General features: G+C 38.3%; 1 pseudogene; it reads left to right on the top strand.

Moving 5' to 3' along the window:
- Positions 1-17,725, top strand: part of LOC125101644 (glyceraldehyde-3-phosphate dehydrogenase-like) — a 35,678-nt pseudogene extending 17,953 nt beyond the window's left edge.
- Positions 17,726-21,585: the final 3,860 nt, after the last annotated feature.

The raw sequence follows: 21,585 nt of genomic DNA, 5'->3' as shown, positions 1-21,585 counted from the left end.
AGCACTGTTAGAGAATGATGGGTATGTTTTCTTTGTCTGTACCTCACTTGCTCAAGTCTTAATATGCTCTACTGAAGTACATTTCATAGAATCATGAATCACGGATCACAGAATCATGCTTCACATCAGTGTTCTCAACCTAAACCTAAACTGTCTCTTAGCATCGCCTGAGGAACTTTTTTAAAGTACCAATGCTGAAGATGATTTAATTGTTCTGGGGCATTGGTATTTTTTAAAGCTCTCAGGTGAACTAATGTATACCTAAAGGTGTCATCCACTACCTTATGCACTTAGAGATGTGTTCCCATATTTCATTGGAATCTTAGCCCATTGTTTCTTGGTTTGCCCTTTGTGACAATGAAGCTGGTCACTGGTGTCCTAGAATAGTGCTACAAATGTTTGAAAATAAATCAAACCCCCAGCCTCTTCTCTGAGCTAAGCAAACCTAGTGCATTTTACCTTGCCTCTTAGAAGGCTTCCACTATTTTTCTAATTTTTCTGAGGAATTATTACAACTTTAAATGTCTTGAAAGGTGAAAAACAGAAGTTGGGCGGGGGGAGACTTTAATTATAATGACAAAATTTATTACCATTCCTTACTCATTGTTCTCTTGTCAAAACCTTCTTACAGTATATTAACATTTTCTATTTCAGAAGCAATTATTGCTATTGAACACCTATGATTGGTGTTCAGCTTACATGCCAATATAATTACATGTGTCTTAAATCTTATATTGTTGAATTTCCTAGTTTTTTGAAGTCTTCTGTCGGGAAGACACTACCTATATATTTCATTAAACTTATTGGGATAAGAGAGGGCACTGGTGAACAATAAATTTTAAAGAAAGATTCTGTGGAAAGCCCATTTCTATCTTATTACTATAACATTTAGGTATATTGGATTCTTGCTTTAAATTCTGCCTGGAGCTTGTCAGATGAAGGAAAAGCAAGGGAGGAGAAAGTACCTTAAATATAAACTATTGAGCAAAGAGTAAAATTTCCCCCAAAGCAGTGAACCATTTAATTTCTACCAGTGTTATCTAGGAAATAAATATCAGTAGAAGAAATTTAGAAATCAGAATAAGCCTACAGAGACTCCAAATATCTGGTTCAGGGAAATCAGAATAGAAATCTGCCCTCAAAATAGGTTTCAATGATTTTTTTTTCCTTTTATTTACAAATTAAACTTAGTTTGCCAAAAGATTGACAAGAATTCAAGATTATTGAATCAAGTTTGAGAGGAATTCAAAATCTATTCCAGATCAGCCCAGCACTGTATAAGCTTGGCAAACTCTGTATTATGAAGGGGTGAAAGAAACTTATCCTAAAATAAAGAATGGATAATATTTTAAGATGTCAAGTAAACGATAGGACTTACTGTACTTGCTTATGTTGGGTTTTAAGGAAGAGGATAAATAAGCATTCACACATGTGAACATGAACATGTTTATACTTAAAAATATATTTTTATTATTTTTCAAATCAACCCTAAAATAAAACTTTCAGAGACTGGCTAGGTTCGATGGCAATATCTGATTGGACGGGGGTTAATATCTGACAAACACTCCTTCTTTCAAGAATGTGAACTGAGTTCACTTTAATGGTGGAACTCTAATTAAAGACCCTCAAACTTTTGATTCTATAAGCCGAAGGCCCAGTTTCATCCTTTCTTAAGAGTTGTGTCTTCAATATTTAACATTTTTTGTAAAATCCCTAGTATTCTTACTGTAAATTCCTTTTTAACAATGAAGGCTTCCTCATACTAGTTCTGTTATAAAAAAAAAAAGTCTTTACTTTTATAAGTAAATAAGCAATTGTGGCAGTGGAGCTTAGGAAAAGAGCTTAAGAAGTCAGCTAGTTTAGCTTTATCACTACGGATGAAGAAACTGAGTCAATTGACAGAGACTGAGTCAATTGTCTAACATATAGAAGTAGAGGTGTGAGATTAAAAACTTAGTTTTTACCTCTTCTGAGTATTCCATTCTAGTTTCTGAGATTTACCTGAGTTATAATAAAGGCTCATGGATCTTAAGCCTCTTGATTTAGTAACCTGTCCACCAATTATACTTCTTTTCCTCATGCTAAATTTCATACTTTCCAGATTTGTGGTATTTTTTATTACTTTCATTTTATGGCTGAAGGCAAGGATTTTCACAAATGCTCTATCTGGCCAAAACCCTAAATTAAGCCATCTAGATTTTTATTTTTAAACAAAATTAATTTGGCTAGGGAGAATCCAAAATAATAAAAAAATTAAGTGATTCATTTATCATGATTCAAATATTTATTGAGTTCTTAATGGGTGCCAGGCACTCTTCTAGTTGCTGGAGGGTATAATAGTAAACATAGAAAAATCTCTTCCCTCTTGAAGCTTCTATTCTAGTTGTGGGAAAGACAAGATATATAAAACATACAATCTATTATGTTGGAATGAATACTAGGAAGAAAATACAGCAAAAAGGGAAGATAAACGTGTGTGGTTTTGTATTGTAATTTTAGAGAGGGTGGCCAAACTGATAGGATGACATTTCAATAAAATCCTGAAGGAGATAAAGGAGAGGGCTGTGTAAATGCTTGGAGAAAAACACTTTAGAAAGAGAGCAGCACATGCAAAGGTCCTGAGGCAAGGGCATATTTGGTTTATGGTCAGAGACAATGAGGAGGCCAGTATGGCTGATGCAGAATGAATACGGGAAAAGTCATAGGAGATGAGGTGAGAAAGATGACAGGGTCTTGAGAACACAGATTACACAGGACCATATATTCTCTTGACTTTGTCTCTTACTCTGATAGAAAACCTTTTGGGAAATTTGAGAAGAGGAGGGATATAATGCAATTTATGTTTTAAACTGCATCCCTGTGGCTGCTAAGGGGGGCATGAGGGTAGAAGCAGGAAAACAATTAAGAAGCTTCTGCAATAATCCAGGAGAGAGATAATGATGGCAACGGAGGGGTGAGAAGTAGAAAGATTCTGGATATATATTTTAAGGTGGAGCTGACAGGATGTATTGATCAATTAGATGTGGATTATGTGAGATAAATAGGAATTAGAGACCCCAATGCTTTCCACCTGAACAACTCAAAAATAGAATTACTATTTACCAACCTTGTGATCCCACAAGGCAATGTAAAAATAAAACTGTGAAATAAGGTGCCAGGGACTAAGGATATTCCAAGTGGAAGTTTCCTGAATGTCTAGTATATGCTTAGACATCCCAGGATGTACACTTTAAGCCTATGTCTGAGTGTAGGTATGTTTTTAATCCCAACTTCTGAAAGACATCATAGCCATCTGAAATTACTTATCAGGACATTGTTACCACATTTCTAGGCAAGGTAAATCACATGCTTTAAATTTTTTTTTTTTTTTTTGTATTTTACTATATAGTCAAGTGACTCAGGTACCATGACACTTGCCCATTTTCCTGATTGTCCTATCCAAGACTGATTTATGAGTGAAACTAATCCAATGTCATATTTCTTGTAGCAGGGCCTGAATTGGGGTTGTTAAATGAAGTACCAAATACCATCTTGCTTAAAATGATTTTTGGATGATTAATAATTACATTTAAGATTAAAGTTTATTCCTCATTTTGATTTTGCCAAATACAGCAGAAAAGCATTTGACTAATGCTTTAATAGTTAACAGAAAACATAAGGGACCAGCAAAATTGATTTAAACTCAACATGTTCTCGTTTTTGTGCCAACTTCAAGTGCATCTGTGAAAGTGCAAATTTTCTTCCCAAGTTAAACTAATTTCAGATGAGAGATTTATCTTGTTTTACTCTACCCTAATAATGGACCATCTGCTCCATGACCCTGACTTTCTGAAAGCCCAAGAGAGCACAGTGCCATGCACTAAGAGAGAAAGGGGGAGATAATTATTTCTATCCTATTAAAGATATTACCCATCTCCAAAAAGTAGAAGCCATTTTCCTTCCTATTTCCTATGAACAATTCGTTCCTTAAAACCAACTGGTCAGTCTTTGCAGAATAAAGTTGTCTTCATGATTGCATATTCATTTAGCATTGGGACATGAGTAGGATCTAACATTTTCAATTTTTTTAAGTATAAAAACGAATTTGTCCTTTTCACTGAAGAAATAATGAGGACTTTTCTTTTTGTATTGCTGTTTGGAAAGAGGAATGCTTTCACATCTGAATTTCTTTTAACTAGATTCAATAATCCCAAAACCCTTTATTTGCTTTTTTTTTTTAACCATCCCTTCTTTTCTTCTTTACTTCCTTCTGTAAGAACATTTTGAACATCTAGTATATAACAGGCATTTGCTAGATACTGGCAATAAAAAAATGAATCAAGGTCCATCTTTAAGCAGTTTACATAAAAAAAAAAATAAGTAAATATAAAATAAGTGCCACCATTACCTCTCAGCATACTAATCCCCCTCTTAATTCATCTTGCTGCTTCCACTCCTGACCCCTACGATCTGTTCTGTACAGAGAGGCCAGATTATACTTGCAGGATTAGACCATGTCATTCCTGTGTCCAAACGTTTCTGTGGGCTCTCATAATGCTTAAAATAAATCCCAAAGTCCTGACCATAGTAAGATCATAACCTGAAAGACTACATGATTTGGTTCAACTCTCTCCTGCTCTCCCCATCATCACATTGTTCAGGACACATTGACCTACTTGCTCTTAGAGCTCCCAAATGTGTTCTTGCCTCAGGGCCTTTGCAAGTGTTTCTTCCTGAAGTAATTTTCCACTAGATTTTTTTAATGATCCACTCCCATCAAATCTCTGCTCAAATGCTATTTCCTCCGAGTCCTTTTGAATTTCTCCATCCCTTCAATGGTAATGGGGCAGTCAGGGAAAGAATGTATGATGTTGTACCACTTTATTTTTCCTAGCATTAATACTACTTGATGGTGTATTTATTTCTTTATGATACAATCCACGTCTCAGATTTTTTATATCAGGCAGGAAGGGATTTTTCTTGCTGTTTTCTTTACATTCGCATACCCAGCCTCTAGAAATGGGTCCAGTACACAGAAAGTACTCAATTAATACTAGTTAAATGATTTTACAAATTATGAAAGCACAGATGAGCAAGTAGAGTGACCAACAAGCTGGGGAACTCAGGGAAAAATTGACTGACGTAATATGTGAATAGGGTATAAAAGATAACCAGGGATTTGATTGGTAAGGAAAGGAAGAATAGGAATTTCATGAAAGGTAGGGTCACAATAACAGGATGATTAAATTAACTCAGGGACTGGTATGCTTGGGAGAAATTAACTTCAGCATTCCTAGAAGGTACAGGTATGGTAGTTGTTGATGTTAGAGGACTGAGTTAGAGCAGTGGAGTTTCTTTGAGGCTAAGCATTGGAAAAAAACAAGAGTGGTTCTAATGCCAGATGATGTCTTACTTTCTGTGCTTTCTCCTAAACCTAGTAGTGACAAGAATCTCTATAAAGAATTTGCATGCCATTTTAATGAGTTTATGATATTAAGTAGTTTCAAGGAATGAGACCTTTTGTCATTCTATTAAAATTATTCATGAGCAGACTGGTGTACTCTGCACAGGCTTGAGATTCAGTCCTCTTTATCCTTTTATCTCTACCAGCTCCAAGCACAGTGCCTGACACATGGTTAGGAACTTAGGAAATGAAAACTAGAGCAAGGAGTTTTAAATTTTTTATTTCAACTCTAAATATTTTAAATAAACCAGGAGCACTATTTAGAGCATTTCTACAGAATTCTTATAAAGAAATCTTTATCCCTCTGAATTTTGAATTGCTGTGAGTATTTAAAATGAGGCTATATCTGGCTGATCTGAATGCCCATTTGTCATATTTAAAACAGTTTCATGTCATTGTCATCCTTTTGTGGCCAGGAGAGGTGTTACCTCCTCCAAAATATAGTGACATTTTGTTTTTTGTCCTTGGAGCTCTAAATGCCATCAGCACTATGACTTTGGTACAAGTCACTCTTCCTTCTTCTAACAACTTGGATTTACAAGTGTGCACTGAAGATAAAGGATTAATTAAACATTTGTTCCACTGCCTGCCTGTATTTTATAGTTCCTTAAGGATAATAATAGCTGGGCATCTGGGTGGCTCAGTCAGTTAAGCATCTGCCTTCAGTTCAGGTCATGATCCCAGGGTCCTGGGATCAAGTCCCATGTTGCGGGGCTGTGTGTGTGTGTGGGGGGGGTGTTCCTGCTCAGCGGGGAGCCTGCTTCTCCCTTTCCCTCTGCTGTTCCCCCTGCTTGCTCACTCTTTCTTTGTCAAATAAATAAATAAATAAAATCTTAACAAGAAAGATGGTAATAGCTACTCATGCCTAACTATATTTCAAGCATCCATCACACTGTCTTTCACTTATTCTATTAAACATATATTTCTGAAGCCTATATAAGTCAGGCACTGTTTAGCATGCTTTATATGGGACATGAGACAAGGAGCAAAAAAACCAAAACCCTTCCCTTTAGTGTCATATATACTAGTAGGGGTAGATAGGAAATAAGAAAATAAATGAAATATATGGTATGTAAGAAGTTGATAAATATTAAGAATAATAAAGCAGAGAAGAAATTTGGTGATGTGTGTTAAGGGGAAACTTGCAAGTTAATATAGGGTGGCCTGAGCAGGCCTTCCAGAGAAGGTAGCATTTGTGTGTTTTTTTGGAATGTAGAGTTGAGTTTGTCTCTAACCATTTTCAACTTCCTGGGCACAAATGGATATTTAAGAAGAGAATGCTTAAATATAGAAAGCAACAGTGGAGAAGACCTGAGGCGAGGGCATACCCAGAATACTCTAGAACAGTAAGGAGGACAGAGTGACTGTAGCAAAGGAAGTAAGGAGGACAGTGAAAAGAAATAGGGTCAGACAGACCATGGGCATCCAAAAGTAGAGCACCTTGTAGGTGATGTAAGGATATTGTCTTTTATTCCGGTATGTATAGGACACTGGAGAATTTTTTTTAAAGATTTTATTTATTTATTTGAGAGAGAAGTAAGAGAGAGAGAGAGAGAGAGTGCACAAGCCGGGAGAGAGGCAGAGGAAGAGAGAGAAGGAGGCTTCCTGCTGAGCAGGGAGCCCAATGTGGGGCTTGATTCTGGGACCCAGAGATCATGACCTGAACAGAAGGCAGATGCTTAACTGACTGAGTTACCCAGGTCTCCTGGACGATGGAAAATTCTGAGCATAGGAGTGATATCACTTGATATAGGGGATCACTCGGACTTCTTTGTTGAGAATAGAGTATGTGGGTCAGGTAGGATATACTTTACGATGTGTTCATGGGAAGTTGATCAAACCAGGAGATCTTCACTGAAATTGGTGAAATGAGTGTGAGAACCTTTGTTATTGGCTTCTGAGTTCCAGAAAGCTCTTAAATTTAGACTTGAACACTGAGTTGCCCGCTTCTTTCGAATCACCGGAGCCTTGAACCTATCCTGAGAGCTGAGTTGTGGTGCAAGTTTTACCTCATATGGGTAAGACATTTTCACTTTAATTTTTTTTTCCATTTGAGTGAGGTTAAGGCACCTTAGGTCAGCAAATCAAAATGTACCAATTGTAAAATATCTCTTCTTATAAAAACAGATGGCTTTGGGGGGCACCTGGGTGGCACTGTCAGTTAAGTGTCTGACGTTGAGTCAGGTCATGTTCTCAGGCTCCTGGAATCAATCTCCATTTCTGTCTCCCTGTACAGCTGGTCTGCTTGTCTCCTCCATCTCCTTCTGTGTTTCCTCCTGCTTGTGCTCTGTCTTTCAAATAAATAGATAAAATATTTAAAACAAAAACAAAAAACTAGATGGTTGTGTTATTTTAAAAAAAGAATGATTTTAGGAAAATATCAAATTGTGAATGAGAAAATGTCTGGAGATAACATAATGCCAGGGTTGGGCTTTATTTAAAATTGTGAAACTGTCAGAAGGGTGCCTGGTACTCCTATATCCTCTTTTTTCATACTCCTCCCTCCTCTAGTTAGCCCCATGGCTGCTAAGGGGTCACACATCAGGATATTTCCATCTTCTTCACTCATATATAAATGCACATATTACAACCCATTCTTCTCTACACCTCTGTTCTGCTAGATGCCTGATTTGAGATGATTTTCTCATGAGATATGGCTAAGGGAAGATAACTGTGTTACCTCTCTCAAATAATGTCAATCCTTAATCTAGTTAAAATGACTAGTATAAATTTGAGGAGGTTAAGCACAGTTTGATTTAGAAAACTCACTGGTACCTTTCAAACCACCCAGAATTGAAATGCTCACTCAGACCAAAATGAATGACCATTAGTATCTGGGCATATTGTGCAACCTGGTAATATTGTACAATAGTATCTCTGGGAATATTGTTTAAAAACAAAATTGTTTTTAAACATAGGATTTATTATTATTCAAGTATGGTGAGGCCAATACATCAGAGAAAAATTGCTCTTAAAAAGATAGTCTGTTAAATTGAAAGTTAAATTGTCCAAGAGGACAGAGCACATACCATGCCATGGAGGGCTGTGTGAGGAAGCACCAGGGTCAGATAGGGGGCAGAGCGAGTAGGGGAAAACATGGGTAATAATCTTAATTGTGGTTTCCGTAGTAAGAAACGGGTGAGGCAGAGTAAGTAGGCTTAGGATTGGCTAGTTTGGATAATTGCAACGGGCTTTAGGGTATAGAGTAGCTAGCCCTCAGGTGATTGGGGCCTGGAGTGGGAGAGCCTTGTGAAACCCCCATAAAGGAGGTTGCAGGTGTGGACTTTCAGTTAGTTGGTTTGCATATGAAAAGATGTTTGCTCAGGCAAGTGGTATACTATTTCTAAGAACTGGCTAGCCAAGGGAGAGGTGGTGTCTCCGGGGTCAGCAAGGGCCCAGAAGTCAAAGAATCGGAGATAACATGGTTCATACACATATTGACACTTATCCCCTGTTTCTAGAAGAGTTCTTGTTTCTGGGTAGTGACACATATCCCAACAGAAGAAGCACAAAATGGATCTTCCCTGAGTGTGGTGAACTGCAGTAAGCCAAGTAGTTGTACTAGTGAGATTTTAAATTTCTCTCTATAGATGAGAGGTTTTAAGAGATTTCAGTTTATAACTCTAATACCGTGGAATACCAGGCTGCAAACCCCTTTACTTGGAATAAAATCCTTGAAAAGATCTTTGGCCTGGGTGTGATGCTAGGCAAGTTGTATTGTCCACAATAAAGATCCAAGTAATGTCCAAATCATATATTTGCCCCCCAAAGCTGTGTGTCTTCTAAAATTCTCTTTATATAGAAAAAAAAATCATTGCAGATCATTCTTTAATTACACCAAAGTGCCCTTTTAAAACGTGCCAGAAAACCATACTGCAATTGCTTTTTTTTTTTTTTTTAAGATTTTTATTTATTTGACAGACAGATCACAAGTAGGCAGAGAGGCAGGCAGAGAGAGAGAGAGGAGGAGGAGGCAGGCTCCCTGCTGAGCAGAGAGCCCGATGTGAGGCTCGATCCCAGGACCCTGAGATCATGACCTGAGCCGAAGGCAGAGGTTTTAACCACTGAGCCACCCAGGCGCCCCTGCAATTGCTTTTTAAGTCCTCTTTTTTCTCTTTTCTACAATGTGTGCTGTTGCTTTATTTCTCTGTACAATATCCAGGCAGCTTCAAGAGAAAAATCCATTGATGCCCTTAAATTTGCATTTTATAGCAGCTTTCTCAGTTTTTCAACATGGTATGGGAAAACGCATTATGACAACTCCCATGCACCCTTCAAAAACACACTGTGATGGAAGGTAAGAGAGATCTGTGGAGAATTTGGATTCACTTTAAAAAATCACCTGTGGGACCTGCCAGATTGCTACTATCTATCCCAAACATAGTGCTCATTAAGAAACAATGATCTATCCCAAACAATGGCTCATGATTTATTGATTGGAGACCGAATATCTTGGAAGACTCATAAATTACTATTTGAATAGGCTTTTAAATATCCTTTCCTATATCCCATCAGTGCATTATGCTTCAGACACATATGCATAACTTAATCTATATAAAAATTTGTCTGTTCTACTTTCTATCTCATTACTTAGATTGTTATATAAAAAGATTATGTACCTGGATTCTATTTAAACAATGGAATTTTTATTAACAAGATATTATCAGTCATATTAAATACTCAAAGTGATTTTCAAATAGATGTTATTCCAAATGCAGGCTTTACTATTTGAATGATTTGTGGAAATTCTTTCTGGATGTAAGTATTAGAATATTCACATGGATTAAGCTGCAGATATTTTTTTTTCCAAAACAGGCTTTCTTTTAATTTGAAGGGGGGAAAAAACCCCAAAGTCTCAGAATTTTTGGTTTTCTTCTCTACCTCCCCAGATGTAGAGGACATTTAATAGTTTTTGCAATACCTGAATAAAAAAAAAAATCAGGATTCTGTGTCAGTATGAGGTATGAAAAATAAACAGACCAACCCCTGGTTTCCAAACAATTAAGAAGATTGAAACTAAAATGATTCTCAATGCAAGCAATAAGCTGAATATAAGTAGAACAAGCAAAAAAAATAAAAACAGATGGGCAGATAATGTTATATAAACAACAAAAAACAGGGCATTGTTAAAAATCTTCCAAGTTAAAAAAGCTAAGCATAGACTTAAGTTGGTGGAACAACCAAAAAACAAACCAAAACACAACAAACAAACAAAAAACAAACAAGAAAAAAACCCTGGAAATATGACGAGGGTGTGAAAGCATCCAGGAGTCACTCATTCGTTTATTCAACTTTGAACCTTCATTTGAAAAAATATTACTGATGTCTTACCTCTATTGTGTTAGGCATTAAAGAAACAATGGCAAACAAGCCAATATTTACTTCATCATGGACCTTAAACACTTGTTTAGGAAAACAAACCCCAGATGAATTGTAAAACAGGAGGGCAAGAGTGAACATTAACTATGAACTTCTTTGGGGGAATGTAACCGAAGGATCAAAGAATAAAGGTGTGTTTCCTAAGGCAATAGTGTTCGGCAAAGATGTAAGCAATGCATGGGCATTAGAAAGGAGAGTGGGCAGATGTAGCAAGATAGTGGTGGTCACAGTAGTAATGGATGTAATGGAGTAGTTGGGGAAAAGTCTTCAGATAGAAGAAATCATAGGAACATAAACTATGAGGTGGGAAAGAGAATAGCACATCTTAGGAACTGAATGCCAGTCAACACTTCTAGATAAGAGAGTGAAGCTATGATGAGCAAAAGTCTAGACCAGGCAGAACTTTAAAGATCTCAGCCAGAAATCTCAATTTTATGGTAAAAGAAATGAGAAGTCTTTGATGGGTTTTAAGGAGGAACTTTTAAGTATTGAATAATATATTGAAAAACCAACAAAAGAATATGTTAGCTATAGTGGAGGCTAGGTTGTAAGGCAGTGATAAATAAGCATAAGTAGGTATCAGCCTATTTCATTAAATCATATAAGAGATGATGGTTTCTTGAACTAGCTTTTGGAAGTGGTTCCAGAACTATAGAAATAGAGGAAATGAAAATCATAGTATCTGGAAATTGGTAACACATAAGTAGTAGAAAATGGAAAGAACCAGGAAAGATTCTTATGTTTTCAGATTGAGTGAACATGTGGTTTTGTGTTATTGAGGATGGAAATACTAGAGGAAGAATAATTGATAGAAAAATTCATGAGTTCAGCTCTGAACATGTTGAATGAAGTACTTTTATGACAGCTCTTTGTTGTGACTTGCAACCTGTTAGGTATGTATCAGATAAAAAGTACAATTGAAGAGAGGTCTGAGCTTCTGTCAGTCAGCATGGACATGTCACAGCAAAAATTCGGGGAATTAGAAAAGTTTTATTCTTTGTTTTTGCTCCCTGTCCATTGCAGGCTGAGAAGGGAGCTTTTTCAGATTATTCGGTTAGACACCCAAGATGACTGAAGCCTTATTTTGTGATGATGCTACCATATCTACTGGGGGCTTCCATGTTCATCATGGCAGGGCAAGGGAGTATGTAGAAGGCATATCAGCTCAGAAAGAGTTTGTCTTGAAGTGACACTTGTTGCTTCCATTTATACTCCATAAGCTAAGGTAAGTTATTTTATCTCTGCTGAATTCTAGAGGGAGGTAAGTGTAGTTTCAAATTATTATCTAGGAAAAGAAAGAGATCCAGAAATACTGTGAGTAATGACTACCACCCGATTGAGCTTATCATTTTAGGTGATTTTAACATATGGCCCAGCTAGTAGATATTTGTCATTTATTGTGGTCCAACTTTCTCTCTATATTTTGGTAATTTTTTACGTTATTAATTGTTCTTTCCAAGGCAGAGGATGGAATAATTATATTCCAGACTTTCTTGTAGTTTTAGATAAAGGCACTGACTTCAGTTTTTCCAATTATTTGGACTCACTTGACATTTACATTAGAAATCTAGCATTGTGAAAAAGTGACCATGAAAAGAGGAGTATACACTCTGGCACATGTAATGGCAGGGACTTTGTTTTTTTCTGATGCTTGAGGGAAGGAAGGGAGTGGAATATCAGGCATCTAATCCTAAGGGCAATCAGTTCAAGTAGCATGGCCATGATACCTTCTTCAGAACAGATGGTGTGATGTCATTGTTCCTGTGTCTTCAGAATCTTGTCCTCTGTCCCTTCTCTAATTTTTCTGAGCTCCATAATATCCCTTTAAACACTAATTTTCTCCTTATGTCAGAATATTTTCTAATGTTTGCAATCCTGACCAATATGATATTTGGTGCCAGGAAAGGCAACAAGCCATCAAAGAAATAAAAATTTGTAAATGGGTTGTTTATGCTGGTTGGGTTTGAAAGCACTGAAGACATAGTATAGAACTGGGAACTCTGGTAGTTAATGGCACAGCATGAAAACAGTTACTTAAATTATCCTCTAGAATGAAATGGCTATTGAAGACAAGATCTTTAAAAAAACAGGTAGCTCTTGGTATAGAATGAGTAGGAAAGATGGAATCATAAGGAAGAAAAGGAAGGCTACTGCTTCTAGATATATAGGAGAGCTAAGCAACAGAAACTCATAAGATCCAAGTCTTAAGTTCTTGGCTCAAGAGAGATTAGGAGAATTGGAGACTTTCTGTGTCTGTGTCAAAAGTATTTGTTGCAACCGCAGGACTGACATAGCCAAGAATAAAACATCCTATCTGATGCTCTGGGTTGCTGAATTTCAGATTAGATTGAATTCATGTCTTTGTCAGATTTCTTAGTAACAGCATATTGAATGGAAAAGAGTAGAATACCAGTAAAAAAGGAAGCCTTTGGGAGAGCCCCTAAATACCCTAATCTCCTGGAGTGTCTTTACAACAAAACAGAATCTCTGTCCCAGTTCAGGCCTTGCCTCAAGATCCCTTAGATAGGGGTGCCTGGGTGGCTCAGTGGGTTAAAACCTCTGCCTTCGGCTCAGGTCATGATCCCAGAGTCCTGGGATCAAGCCCCACATCGGGCTTTCTGCTCAACAGGGAGCCCGCTTCCCCCTCTCTCTCTGCCTGCCTCTCTGCCTACTTGTAATCTCTGTCTGTCAAATAAATAAATAAAATCTTGAAAAAAAAAATCCTTAGATAAGTACCATGCAAGGGGAGCCAATTTTTTCATGCTCCTTCCTGTTGCTCTTTAGTGCCTAAGGTCAACAGCTAGAATCAGTCAGAAATTGTAATTGCTTTCTCAGTTCCTTGACTGAAATTTACACATAAGGTTGGCCTATGCTAAATTAGGTAAAGATGTGATAAAATACCTTGAGTTAATAAAGTAGAAGGTAAATCCAAACAACTATGAAAATTTTTGTAGTAAATATATCATAGGTGATTCTAACTCCTAAAGATTTCCTGATGGAACCCACAAAACTGCAATATAGCTATTAATTGAAATAATTGGGAAGGAGAGACTCAATGTTATTTAAAAGCATAATGATAATTTTTCTTGGTAGACCATTGAGGACCTTTGTGGTGTGGTCCTACTGTGTTTTGTGGTTTTACTGTGTTTGAAATGAGTTCCCTGATTCCAGTGGAGTTTATATGATCATTGGATAAGGGGATTAAATAAATTAATATATGTAAAAGTACCTTGCACATAGTAAGCAGTCAATAGATCCTGGCTATTGCTACTCTTCTCCTAAGAGACTTGCACGATTTAGGAGGCCAACCGTATACTAAAGGAGGAGAAATTCCTAGACATTTCATTAAGTATTGGATACTAATTCCAGGTTGACACTGCTGGCTAAAACTAAACCATTTCTGCAATTCAGTAACAATGCTAGGGTTATTGAATGTCAGGTAATTAATAGTTGTCTTAGTCAACTCTGCTCAGGCTGTTGTAAGAAAGTACCAAAGACTGGGTAGCTTAAACAAGAAGAGATTTGTTTTGGAGCATCTGCGTAGCTCAGTCAGTTAAGTGTCTGCCATCAGCTTCTGCCATGATCTCAGCGTCCTGGGATGGAACCCCATGTCTGGCTCATTGCTCAGCAGGAAGCTTGCTTCTTCCTCTACCTCTGGACCTTCTGCTGCTCTCTCTCTCTCCTCCTCTCAAATCAATAAATAAAATATTTTTAAAAAATAAGAAGAGATTTGGACACCTGGGTGGCTCAGTTGGTTGAGCGACTGCCTTCGGCTTGGGTCATGATCCTGGAGTCCTGGGATCAAGTCCCACATCCGGCTCCCTGCTCAGCAGGAAGTCTGCTTCTCCCACTGACCTCTCTCCTCTCATGCTCTCTCCCTTTCATTGTCTCTCTCTACCTCTCAAATAAATAAATAAAATATTAAAAAAAAATAAGAAGAGATTTACTTCTCATGGTTCTGAAGACCATGATATCTAAGATCAAGGTGCCAGCAGATTCAGGCCACTTTCATGACCTCATCTAGACCTAATTATTTCCCAAATATCCCACCTCCAAATACCATTACATTGGGGTGGAGGACATATTCAGTCCATAACAATGCAGATTCACTGTGAATGTACTCAAAGTAGGCCCAGTGGGTTTATACACACATCTTGTTGCTATTTCTTTATTTCCTAATGATACTCGAAATGATTATAATTAGTAACTGGAATGATTCACAGACTGGAGTCATAACCCATACACCAAACTCTATTATGGTTGGCTAAGTAGATGTTCCTGAGCCTTTTCTTTGCCTTTAAAATAAAAAATGAAAAAATAAAAATGAAAGTTGTTCTCCTTTATCACTTGGAGTAATAAGGATTCATACTCCCAGTGGTTGGTGGTTATGCCTTTCCCTTCTTCATTCAGTTAGTTTGTATCACCTGTACAGTAAGAAACCGGCCTTGGAAAATAACAGAAGACTTTCCTTCATTTAAATACATGTTACCTATAGTCTCAACTACTGCTCTGGATTCAATTTTATTTCGAGAAGAAAAACCAGCTTTGGAATAGCACCTGGAATGCAGCTATTGACATGGTCTAAGCATTTTTCTATACTAACAACCAGACAAAAACAAAAATGATTTGCTTTCACCTGGTAAAAAAACAACAGTAGACTTTTACTCACTTATCTCAAAATTATAATATAGGATTCTGTGCCATAATTTATTCTAGAGGGACCTTGATCTCACAATGTCAGCATCATCCAGTTTTGGTATATTAATAATATCATGAAAGAAATTATAGAACAAGAATGCTAGATTTTTTTGGTAAGACATGTAGGCATGCTGAAGTTTGGACAATAAATACCATGAAAATACAATGGTCTGCCACCTTTGGAGTTTCTGAATATTCTGTGGTAAATAGTACATGGTAAGTTATACAATTCAAAGCGAAAGGCTAGTTACTGTGCTTTGCCCCACAAATCTCTAAGAAAGAGCTACAATGGGTTTCTTTGGATATTGGAGAAAATTATCACCACTTTTAAGTTGGCTACTCTGATTATTTGCTAGGTGACTCAAAAGGGTATCATTCTTTAAGGGGGCCTCAGCAAAATAAGGACTTTTCAGCTGGACCAGATCCCATGAAACAGCCTTCCAATGGGCCTTATGACAGCTAATCCAATTGTGCCCAAAGTATTTGTGGCAGGAGACACAGTACAAAGCTTGTAAAGGAGAATGATAGTACAAGTTTCTAAGGTTTTAGAAGAAAGCTGTGACCACTTTGCAAGTAACTGTTCTCCTTTTGATTGAAAGTTTCTGTTTTCCTAGTACAAGCAAGATCATGATAGGCATTGAATACCTGAAAATAGAGCAACAAATAACTTGATCTTACATTCATTAACTTGGTGTTCAAGCTACATAACTGGTTATACCCAGCAATAACGTATCAATTAGGAATTATGTATATAGGTTTTTTTTTTTAAGATTTTTATTTATTTATTTATTTGACAGGTAGAGATCACAAGTAGGCAGAGAGGCAGGCAGAGAGAGAGGGAAGCAGGCTCTCCGCTGAGCAGAGAACCCGATGTGGGACTCCATCCCAGGACCACGAGATCATGACCTGAGCCAAAGGCAGTGGCTTAACCCACTGAGCCACCCAGGAGCCCCTGTGTATATAGTTTTGACCTCAAGCAGATCCTGAAGCACAAATAAGTTGCATGAACAGATATTTTCATCAAATATAAACAAATCTGGACAGTAGTTAAAGTGGTAATAAGAGTTTTAAATCACTAATACCCTATTACAATAGAGAAAAAGATGGTACAGGGTAAATCAAGCTCAACTTCAATTTTTACAAAGGTGACTGGGCATTTAAAGGGAGAATGATAGGCTCTCTGCTCCTCCCTGTTTGATGGATAGCCACATCTTCTGGTGCAGTGCCAACTGTGTCCCTGAGATACAACGGTGAAGGTTGGAATAAACAGATTTGCCCATATTGGGTGCCTGGTCACCAGGGCTGCTTTTAACTCAAGCAAAGTAGATATTGTTGTTATCAATGACCCCTTAATTGACCTCAACTGTATAGTCTACATCTTCCAGTATGATTCCCTGTATGGCAAATTCCATGGTACAGTCAAGGCTGAGAATAGGAAACTTGTCATCAATGAAAATCCCATCTCCATATTCCAGGAGAGAGATCCCACCAACATCAAATGGAATGATGCTGATGCTGAGTATGTTGTGGAATTCACTGGGGTCTTCATAATCATGGATAAGGGTGGATCCAAGAGGGTCATCATCTCTACCCCTTCTACTGATAACCCCATGTTTGTGATAGGTATGAGTCATGAGAAGTATGACAACTCCCTCAAGACTGTCAGCAATGCCTCCTGCACCACCAACTGTTTGGCCCCTCTGGCCAAGGACATCCATGACAACTTTGGTATCATGGAGGGAATCATGACCATAGTCCATGCCATCACTGCTCCCAGAAAACTGTGGACAGCCCCTCTGGAAAGCCATGGCATGGCTGCCCAGAGCATCATCTCTGCTTCTGGTGCCACCAAGGCAGTAGGAAAGGTCATCTCTGAGCTGAATGGGAAGCTCACTGGCATGGACTTCTGTGTCCTCATGCCAATGTGTTGGTTGTGAATTGGACTGCCACCTAGGGAAAGCTGTCAAATATGATAACATCAAGAAGGTGGTAAAGCAGGCATCAGAGGGCCTCCTCAAGGGCATCCTGGGCTACACTGAGGACCAGGTTGTCTCCTACAACTTTAACAATGACACTCAGTCTTCCACTTTCAATCCTGGGCCTGGGAGGTCTCTCAAAGACCACTCTGTCAAGCTCATTTCCTGGTATGACAGTGAATTTGGCTACAGCAACTGGGTGATGGATCTTACAGCCTCCAAGGAGTAAGAGTTCCCTGGACCACCAGCCTCAGTGAGAGCAAGAGGAAGAGAGAGGCCCTCAGCTGCTGCGAAGTCCTTACCACAACTCATCCCCCAGCACACAGAGAATCTCCAGACCTCTGCACAGTTTCTTTCCCTCGAGGAGGGGAGGAGCTCGGAGAGCCCAACTTTGTTATGTACCATCAATAAAGTATATTGTACCCAGTGAAAGAAGGAAGGAAGGAATAAAGGAAGGTAAGAAGGAAGGAAAGAAAGAAGGAGGTGGCAGAAGAAAGGGGGCTTGTACAGAACCAGAGAAATGAAAAATTACAAAGAGTTGGCCAATGTAAATATAATTAGGCCAGCTGTGTCTGTTAGCTGTCAATAATTGAAGTAGGTCCTTCCTACCATAGAGTCTGGGAGAGAGGACACTATCCCTTCTGATGATACTGTTTCAAAGGAATGATTTTTAGGTATTTGAGAAGATAATCCTGAGTTTTAAGAGATACATAGAAGAAGAATTCATGATGGTAAGCCTTTATTAGTAAATGCTCTAAGAAAGGAAGGTCAGAGGCCTACCTGATAAGGTACCGGCTAGAAAGAAAATGGTAAAAATTCTTTTGGCAACCTGGAGGTTTCTTTCAGGCAGCCACTTTAAGGGGGTTAGGGTCATCCTAGGGATGCAGCCTTGAGCTGTTAGAAATTATGCTATGGCTTGTTCAAATCTTTTAATGTGGGATATGTATATCTGTGTATGTAATGGGTGGGCAAAATAATTTGTGCTGAGGGGCACCTGGGTGGTTCAGTGGATTGAGCCTCTGCCTTCAGCCCAGGTCATGATCTCAGGGTCCTGGGATCGAGCCCCGCATCAGGCTCTCTGCTCAGCGGGGAGCCTGCTTCATCCTCTCTCTCTGCCTGCCTCTGCCTACTTGTGATCTCTGTCTGTCAAATAAATATATAAAAATTTTTTAAAAAAAGATTCATTTGTTTAAAATAATAATAATAATAATTTGTGCTGAGAGTCTGAAGTCTTTGGCACCGAAGTTGAGGCCTCATCAAGAAGAGGGCTGAGAGCACTCAACTGGAGTTTGGTCAAGGAGAGAACTTTTGTCACTTCATACTCCCTGTGTCCTAATGTTTTTCTATGCCATTCCTCTGTTAACTCACATGTGTGACTCTTGAGGAGGCCCTATGACAAATGGAACAAGAAGGAAATAATTTGAGTCTAACTTAAGTTTACTCAGCCTGATATGCTAGCAGTAATCAGAACTGGAGTGCTGTTATATTAAACCCATGCAGGGTAGCCATAAATGTCATTAGAAAAGGAAAATCCCCTCAAAATATAGAAGTTCAAGGGACATATTCCAGTTTCTGCTTACTCTAGAGAGAGATGGTTGAAGGCTAGGTTTATACTAATTCATGAGCAATAGTTTGATCAGGTGGTCTGCATTCTCTTTAGGAAAAGAGTTGGGGTTAGACTTGGACTCATTACTCAAAATGGGCTGAGAGATTGACAATATCTGCATCCTAAGTGAATACTCTGTCAAAGAGTCTCACTGTGGAATAAACTCTCAATAATCAGTTGAACAAAATGACCTGATAAATGGATGAAAGTCTGATTCCTTCCCAGCCACCCTAGTACTTGCCCAGTACACCCAGTAATAAAGTGATCATGGTGACAATGACAGCAGATTTATGTAGATTTCTCACAACAAGACTGTGATGGACACCACAACGGCTGGTTACCCAATTTACCCACAGCAGGAAACAACCCTAAGCCTTCAGGATAGTTCTATACTTCAGGAAAAGTATCTTATTCTTAAGCAGTAAATTAATTACATGGGGGCTACTCCCATTACAGACTAGAAATAGTTTGTCCTTGGTAGGATAAATGCCTAATTTGGGTTTATATTTGCCTCCATGCTCATCCTACTTCCTACAGCAAAACAATTCACAGGTTTTATGGAATATCATATACACTATTAAGACATTTCACATAACATTTTTGCCTTTTTGAGAACTCTTTTCAGTAAAAGAAATAAATCAGCTGCCAACTGTCATGAAATTCACTGGTCCTACCACAGACACTATGATTGATGAGATGTTTTCTTTCTTCTTGAGAAGGTGGTGATATATTTGTTTATAGGTAGTTACAATAGGATAGGTGAATGCATGTTACTATTTGAAAGATTATGTTGGGAAGAAGGATATATATTAATGTCAGGTAGATAAGAGCAACTGCAATGGATATTTGCCATTTCTTATCACCTAATATCTTGGAATACTCACCCTATTTTCTATAATCTCCATATTCTAAATCCTATGTTCCCCAGTTAGGAATCAGAAAACTCAACATTTGTTAACTCTTTATAGTCTGATGAGGACATACTTGTAACTTAAGTTCTTCTAATTAGACACAACTTGGAGAGACTTGGATGTATACGTGAGAAATATGAGGAAGCTGTGTGTCATGGGGGTAGCGTAGCAGCAAGGGCTTCCCATTCTTCAGAGTTAGCCATAGTATTTTCATTAACACATCTTTCTGATATAGGTACTGTTTCCAAGATCAGCTTTACTGTCTGTCTAATCCTCCTTAAGATCCTCCTAATATGAATAAATTTCTTTTCTGCTTAAGCTAGTTTGTATACAGCTGTGTGCAACTAGGTACTCTGACCTATGCAGCAAAATTGCGGTCAAGGAGGGGCCCCTGGGTAGCTCAGTGGTTAAGTGTCTGCCTTTGGCTCAGGTCATCATCCCAGAGGTCCTGGGATTGAGGCCCACGTCAGGCTCCCTGCTCAGTGAGAGGCCTGCTTCTCCCTCTCCACCTACCCTGCTTGTGTTCCCTCTCTCGCTGTATCTCTCTCTGTCAAATAAATACATAAAATCTTTAGAAAAAATTGTGGTCAGTAAAACCATGTGAAATAAATATTTCTCATAGAGAGTGTAGCAAAAAAGAAAGTCTGAGAACAGACCCGAGGGACTTCACATTGAATTATCAAGTGGCATAAGAAAAACCAACAAGAGAGTAGGATAAAGAGACCTCAGAGAGGTAGGGAAATAATACAGACAGTGTAGATCATTGTATCCAAAAGTAAGTGTTTCAAGAGGAGAGTGGTCACCCTGTTGAACGCTCCTGAAAGAGCACTGGGTGAATAATTGTTGTCTTTCATTGTACTTACCTGATGACTTCATCTCACCATTAAAAGAACCCTATCAGAGGCACTGGTATGAATTGAGGAGAAAATGAGGATGGTAAGGAGATAACAGTAGGCACTATAGACAGCTATTTAATTTTGATGAGAAGTGAGATGTTGACTGAAAGAAGATGTGAGGCCCTGGGAGGCTTTTTGTTTGTGTATGGAAAGTTGGGAGCGTTTAAAGATAAGGAGGGGACATGTAGGTGAAGTTTCTTGTGGACATAGAATGTGATACAAAATTTAGGCAGCCTCATCACCTTTGATAGGAGGAGGCAAACATATCTTGCTTATTGTAAAGTTGGTAAAGAGAAGATGGTTGATAGTTTTATGTCTAGTAGCAGCAATTTAAGAGAATTCCTGCATTTTCTAATTTCTATGTAAGGTACAGGACAAGGCTGTCTGCTGAGAGTGAGATGAAATGAGGAGAACTCAGAGATCTGAGGAAAGAAGAAGTAGTTTGGAAGAGTTCTTGCAGAGTGAGACTAAAATAATGAGAAAAACAGAAGAGACTCAATGTCATGGCTATGTTGAAATTGTTAACAGTGAATGTATAATGGCGCAATTAGGTCTTCCTTTGTTATTTTCTCCAGGAAGGCTCAGCGGGTGGTTGTAGAATGCATAAGGTGGTTCGCTGCATTCATCCTGAGTCAGAGAACTGGAGAAATTAGATGTATGCCGCTGTCTTTGCCAT

Source organism: Lutra lutra, chromosome 6 (assembly GCF_902655055.1).
Source record: "Lutra lutra chromosome 6, mLutLut1.2, whole genome shotgun sequence".
Lineage (NCBI taxonomy): Eukaryota > Metazoa > Chordata > Mammalia > Carnivora > Mustelidae > Lutra > Lutra lutra.
This window is presented reverse-complemented; position numbering and strand designations above follow the sequence as displayed.